Raw genomic sequence first — 7,732 nt, forward strand, 5'->3', positions numbered from 1 at the left:
ACTTTAAACAACCCTGTTTTATTGCTTCTTAGGCAATAATTACTTTTACTTCAACTGTATAGGTTGCTAGTGATGCTTTGTTTGGATTTACCTATCCAAGCAGTTCATAGATATGTGGAAGACTCTCCAACTATATCTTAGAACATAGAAATCAATATTTTAATTTCCCACGCAACAACTCATGGTCTCCAATTCATGTTGCCATTTCAAAACACGATGCTCTATAGCTCGTCTTTATCAATGGTTAACTCCAAAGGGTCTTGCTTGATCCTTTGCCAGTGTTTATGCGTGTAGCATCAATATTTAGCGTATCTTTATTTCCTTGAATCAAGAACTATTCCTATGTACCTTTTCAAGTACCATAAGTATTCTTGATCTCAATCTAGTTGATCTTCACTTAGATCAATAGAGATTGGTATATGTTCGTCATGCCTAAAGTCATACGATACGTTTTTGGCGATCCTCATATTATATCATACATGATAAATTCTTTTGCAGAATAATTCCCAATTGAATTCTATTCATGTAACTTTAGCTCATTCAATTTTAGTAGATACTGAATCCAGCTAAATTCTTTGACATATAATATAGGTTAAGAATCTCATTTAGACTCTTTGATGTTTAACTTAGTAAATGCTTATACATAGTTCAAACATTCTTTACTTAGATTTATTCACATGGGTCGAACATCTCCAATGTAGACTTTCGTGTTTGATTTAGTAAATGCCATTACTTAATCCAAAACAATATCATAAGATCTTTGTAAATAGATCTTAATACCCAGTATGTACTAAGTTTCGCCATGGTCCATCATTGATGAATAATTTCAAATCTAAGTCATTAGCATTTGAATGTTATTTCACAATAGAGAGATATGTGTGTAATACACATAGGACAAATTAAGTTTTAAGTACTCCCACTAAACTTCTTATATATCTATAAGAATCATGTATATTTTATGAAACTAAAATGCTTATTAGCTTCACTTAAAATACAGTTCCAATTCCCAATTGCTTGCTTAAATCTGTACTTAGATTTTATAAGCTAGCTTTCCTTTTCAAGCATTTATTTGGATCCACAAATCCTATGACATGCCATGTACATAGTTTATTCCAACATTTGATTGAGGAATACTTTTGTCATCCAATTGCCATATTTACCAATATGCAATCATTGCTTGAATTATAGACTTGAAGCATTACGATTTTGCATGAGGTTTCAACACAATCCACATCGTGAATTTGCTTGTAACTTTTAGCAACTAATCTAGCTGTGTGTGTGAACACAATTCATGTTTGATGGTTTTTATCCTTAAAACAAACTTGCAACCAATAGATGTGAAACTATTCTTGCAAATCAACAAAATTTTAATTTTGTCATCAAAACATTGAGTATGTTTTATGGCCTCTAACCATTTAAACATATAGTCTATATATGGCCTCTAACCATTTTAGGGAATCTATATTTCGTCATAGCTTTCTTACAAGTCACAAACTCATTAATCTATATGATAATAGTTTGACTGCAAGTTGTAGGTTTCTTCACTATTTAATAGAAGAATCTCATAGTTTCATTGACCTGATCTCTATGTTTCTTCACTATCTAATAGAAGAATCTCATAGTTTCAGTGACTTGAATTCTATGCCTACTTGGGTATAGAACATCAAACAATAGAATATCAATAGCCACTTGAAAGTCCTTTGAATATTCTGTTCTCCTTGAAGCACTTGTAAAGTCTTCTAAGAGATGTCTATTCTTTAAAAGCTACTTCTAAAGTCCTTTCAGAATAAGTTCGGATTTTCTGAAGCACTTCGAAAAGCCTCCGGAATGTCCGTTTATGTTTGTTGTTCGCCTCGAAAACTTTCGAGGTCTATTTTCTCCCACTTGTCATTTTGGAAACGAATCTCCAAAAGGACATTATTTCGAGCAAACAAACATTATGTTCTCAAAAATTCGTGGTAGAAACAATACCCTTGTGTCTCATTTGAATAAATCACAATGAAACATATATCTAGACTTGGGCCTTAGTTTGTTGAATAACAAACACTAAGCTCCCACTGAGTTTAGCAACTCTTTAGATATATATAATTGAAAAGATATCCTGAAATTACTTTTCAATAGCTTTGACGAATTTGGTTTAGTTTGGTGGTAGTTGAGCATTTTGTTTTAGAAATTATAGGAAAAGTCTTTATGATTCATCATTGATCGAATCAAGTACTAATTGACTTCGATCATTCCAACGTAGATATGCCATATCTTATGGAGCTAGATTGTGAAATTACAACACACAATCATTGATGATCATATTTGGTCTCAAGTAATCATCAACATGATCTAACCTAGATCTTTATGATTTCTTGCCGAGTGGATTTTATACTTCTGAATCTTTGAACTAGCCAAACAGATTCAACTTATATCACATTTGAGTAAATAAACCTATATTCACTCAAATCCATGTGAAATAATAAAGTCATAAAATCTTTCTTTAGCTTTGAACTCTATTGTCTAGGCGTTCTTAACAATAGTTCATATCTTTTGTTACTTTCAACAAGTAAGACTTGTCGTCTTAAATTGATCTAGAAATCAATCAACTTTCAAGAGTCCATTAAAATAGAGCTTTTGAATGTTAACTTGTTGATATGGTCTAAGCAACAATGCCAAAGATTTAGTGGAACTCAAATCAAGGGGTTGATTTGAACCTAGTAAAGTTCTTTTAAAGAGTTGTTTGTTTTAATCAAGCATATTGACTCAACCTGTAATTGACCATTTCATTCAAATAAACAAACAAACATTGTTTTTGTTTTTCTTGAATGTGAGTCTTTCTGTGTTTGAAGCAGAAATTTAGGTATGCTGATTATGGAACAAAATAGCCATTAAGTTCCAGCCTTTGAAAGGTCTTAAAACAAACTAGATGACCCTACAACTAATGTAGCATTGCCATGCTTCATTTCCCACTTGTAGGTCATTAGTGTATCCTAGCTTCCATTGTTTGAGTTATTACCGAAGTAAGAACCTCAAGCGGTATATGATACCAAGGAAGTTTGATTGCTAGGTCACTTCTCTTTAAACATAATTTATAGGTAGAAACGGAATCGTAAATTCCTTTCATTTGTTCCTCGTTTTCCTATTTCTTGTACCCTTTCTTATAGTCTTAAGAATTGAATTCTTTAGTGTTGACTTTTATACTTTGTTAGACATGTCCAATGTCACCAACAAGGTTCTTTACCATTTTAATTTATGTTGAATATTCTGTTTCAACTAGATGATCTTACCAGAAGCTTCTAAAGTTCTCTAAGTATCGATCTATTCGAATGTCTAGGGACTAGACTCATTCGAGAAATAAATGGACAAAGATATTAGGTTGTTAACCATTGGTAAGGCTGAGCGTTTAAACTCAATGCTTTATGATCTCAAAACTACATTGTATTTTGAATTCACAAGCACCAATTGGTTTGCCATTCGACTTTGATATTCGAAAACAACCATAAAAGTCGATATAAGAAACGTACATTTTAAATTGCTCACTTTCTCTCTTTTCCGTGAATCGTTCTTGGATTCACTACCAATCGAGGAAATTTACTGTTACCTTTCTAAAAGGATTTATTGCAGTGCAAGATATTTAATTATAAACAATAATTAAAACATACATTGAAGCATGCAAAGTCTAAACATTTATCATGAATAATAACTTGAAATTAAAGCAACCATGCAATTCAAACAAGTTATTAGCATTTTATTCGATTTTATTGTTCCGGCAGGTGTGAATAAAATGATTCCAAGATCCTAAAATCATTGAAGAACTAAGCACAGTTTGTCGACTTAATCCTAGAACATCTTAGGTAAGCAAAAGCCTTTTGCTAATAGTCTAGAAACTATTCTTGGTTGATAGGTACGTCTAAGAACTTATTAGGTAAACCTATCGAATTTGCCACGACATAAAAGGACTCCTTACTTATATCGTTGAGTTTCACCAAAACTAACATGTACTCACAATTATTTGTGTACCTTGCCCCTTTAGGACCAATAAGTAACACCTCGCTGAGCGAAAACTATTACTAGATTGATGTAAAGGATATCCAAGCAAGTGTATATTTTGGCATGGCACCTTTTAACTCAATTTTTAAGTTTGGAACTTAAGGCTCTTACTATGTTGGTTAGATTTTAAGTGAACTAAAATCCTTAATCATGCAAAATAATCAAGCTTTTGATCTCATGCATTTTAAGACATATTTAAAACAATAAATAACTTAAAACATGCATAAGATATTTGTGATCTAGTATGGCCCGACTTCATCTTGAAGCTTTGACTTCAAAGTCCGTCTTGAAAATCTCCGTGGGAGGCACCATTTTCTTCAAATAGGATAAGCTATAACTAATTACAACTATTTGATGGTTCGCAGACCATATTTGAATTGAAAAATAACTTTGGTACTTTAGACCAATTACATTCAAATTAATGGTACGCAGACCATATTTTCTATCCTATTTGGGCCATACTAGTCACTTCATAACCTGCAAAACAGTACATATACAATATATACCATTCACCCATTCATTATCATGAATGGCCCACATAGCTGGTTAGTAAAACACATTATGCATCACGTAAACATTTGCAGCAATTAATCAAGGTCACCAATAATCTACCAATTATTCAGTCCTTATTAATTCTAATCGAGTTGTTTTAACCTTAAGGATTTGTAGACCTAATCAAGAGTTTATGACTAAAAACGCTCCCACTCAAACCAATAAATTCATATGCTTTACTAATTTTAAACATAAAATTGTATTTCTAGTCTAACCGGAAACATACAAATTTAATTAAAATTTAAAGCTCATATAAATTTATAATTGAATCCAAAATTTAATTTAATTTCAGTCGTATTTAAATTAATTCATGATTTTAATTTTAGTAAAATAATTAGAATAAATTCCATTTATTATAATTATAATATTCAAAATTAAAATCCAAGAAATTAATTCAAATTATTATTAATTTTAAAATTAATTAAAATTACGTGAACTGAAATTTTCAAATTAAACATTCAAAACGATCTAATCGTAACGCAAACACCCTACGCGTTGCACGCCCATGGGCTGTACGCACACAGCCATTGCTGGCCATGTGCGCGCAGCCCATGCGCTCGTTGCATAGCTGCTGCTGTCCCATACGCAAGCCTCCGCACAGCGCCCACCGCACGCGAGCTATCGCTCGCAGCGCGCGCGCGTTACCGCGCTCGCTGGTGCGCGAGATCGCTCGCTGGTGCGCGCGAGCCATCGCTCGCTGGGGCGCTGCATCGCTCGCTGGCGCGCGAGATCGCTCGCTGGTGCGCGCGAGCCATCGCTCGCTGGGGCGCTGCATCGCTCGCTGGCGCGCGAGATCGCGCGCTGGCGCGCGAGATCGCTCGCTGGTGCGCGCGAGTGATGCTGGGCGCAGCGCTCGTGGCACGCGAGCTTGCGCTCGCTGCGCACGAGGCTGCGCGCTGTTGTGCGAGGCAGCGCGCGCTGTGGCGCAGCTCGCTTGCTGCCCACACGCGACTGCCTTGGCTCGCCCCTCGCCCATGCCCATCCGTTCATTGCTCGTGGCACACGACACAAGGCAGGGCTGCTGCCTTGTGCTCGTGCACTACGCCCTTGCTCATTGCATTCGTGCCGCACGGGCGACGAGCTCCCTTGCTCGTCGTCGCATGCCCGCATTATACAACACCCCTTAAGGGTAACACGAAGCGTCCATTGCTTCGTGCGTGCAAGTTATTTGAACGAATCGCATAAAAATTTAAAATTTATATTTAAAATTAATGACAAATTAATAAATATTATTAATTTCATAATTTTAGGGCGAAAAATCGAAAATTTATTATCCAATTGATTTCCGATTGATATGGATTCAAGTCTAGGTCATAAAAATTTAAAATTTATCATAAATTTACAATTTTTATGGTGGTTTTTAATCATAGGTTTCTAATTAAATTACAATTAATTATGAAAATCAAATTAATTCTAAATTATTTTAATTTTCAACAAATTAATCATAATTACAAATTAGATTGCATAATTAACAAGACTAGGCATTCAAACTTGTTAAACATATGCAATAGGTCAATCAAAAATTCAAGATTTATCAACAAGAATCGCAAATATTTAATTTAACATCTTAAATTTACGAAATTTTGCATTCGAAAAACTAAAACCTTCGAAAAGTCATAGTTAGGCTTCGAATTTGAGAATTCTGGGTTCGGCAGAAAAATACTCTTTTTGTCAAAATTTTAGAATGCCTTTTACATGCGGAATTGACACAAAAATCACTCAATTCGGATGAGTAATGAAGAAACTGCCGAAAAAACTGCGTACGTATAATTAAATAAACGCAATTTGCAACTAATTAACAATTACGAAAATTAATCACCCCTTTTAATTCTTGCAAATTTGTAATATTTAACCATGTTCATGCAATTTAGATTATGAAAATAATAAGGGGCTCGTGATACCACTGTTAGGTTATGATACATATGACATTTACATAAATCATGCGGAAACAACCATTAACCCAGGAATCATATTATTTACACATAATCATATAGCATAATTAGATGCATACTCTTTGTTGCGTGCCCTCCCTAGCTGCGCCCGAACCGAACAAGAACAAGTCTTTTAGGACTCCAAGTGTCGTCCCTCCGTAGATAGTCCACAGCACGTCCGGATCCGCCTTAAGATTGACCAACTAGAATCGCCCTTAAGGTACTAGAAAATTCGGCACTTTTATGAGCAAGATGTGTTTTAATTTTCTCTCAAAAACTCACTTTTGAATACTTTGAAACTTGTATATAAATTATGACCCCTAGGCCTTTATTTATAGAGTTATGGAAAAGGAATTGTAATCCTAGTAGGATGCGAATTAATTGGAATTAGAATTCTACATGAATTCTACTTAATCAATTTATCCAATAGGAATAGACATTTAATCATACACTGACTCTTGCAGATTCAGGAATCTCGCATGAGCTCAAACTCACACACACACGGCAGCCACAAGGACTGCCCATGCGTGCGAGCTGCAGCCCACGCAGCAAGGCCCACGCATCCGTGGCCTTGGCGCGCGCTGGGCTTGTGGCGTGCGTGCTTGCTGGGCGACGGCCTGGCTTCGTGCTGGGCCTTCGTCCGGCAGGCCTCGTCCGATGCTAATTCGTACGATACGCTTCCGATTAAATTTCCATTTCCGGAATCTATTTCCGATACGAACAATATTTAATATTTCCGATTCCGGAATTAATTTCCGTTTCGAACAAATATTTAATATTTCCGTTTCCGGAATTATTTTCCGATTCCGGCAATATTTCTGATTCTGACAATATTTCCGTTTCCGGCAATATTTCCGATTCTGGTAATATTTCCATTTCCAATAATATTTTCCGATACGTACCATGTTTCCGTTTCCGGCAACATCTACGACTTGGATAATATTCATATTTCCTGATACGATCCATATTTCCGTTTCCGGCAATATCATCGTTTCCGGAGTATTCATTTCTTGCCTGTGACGATCTTAGCTCCCACTGAAACCAAGATCCGTCGGTTCCGAATATTCATAGATGGAGTATTTAATGCCATTAAATACTTGATCCGTTTACGTGCTATTTGTGTGACCCTACGGGTTCAGTCAAGAGTAAGCTGTGGATTAATATCATTAATTCCACTTGAACTGAAGCGGCCTCTAGCTAGGCATTCAGCTCAC

Source organism: Spinacia oleracea, chromosome 3 (genome assembly GCF_020520425.1).
Source record: "Spinacia oleracea cultivar Varoflay chromosome 3, BTI_SOV_V1, whole genome shotgun sequence".
Taxonomy (NCBI): Eukaryota; Viridiplantae; Streptophyta; class Magnoliopsida; order Caryophyllales; family Amaranthaceae; genus Spinacia; species Spinacia oleracea.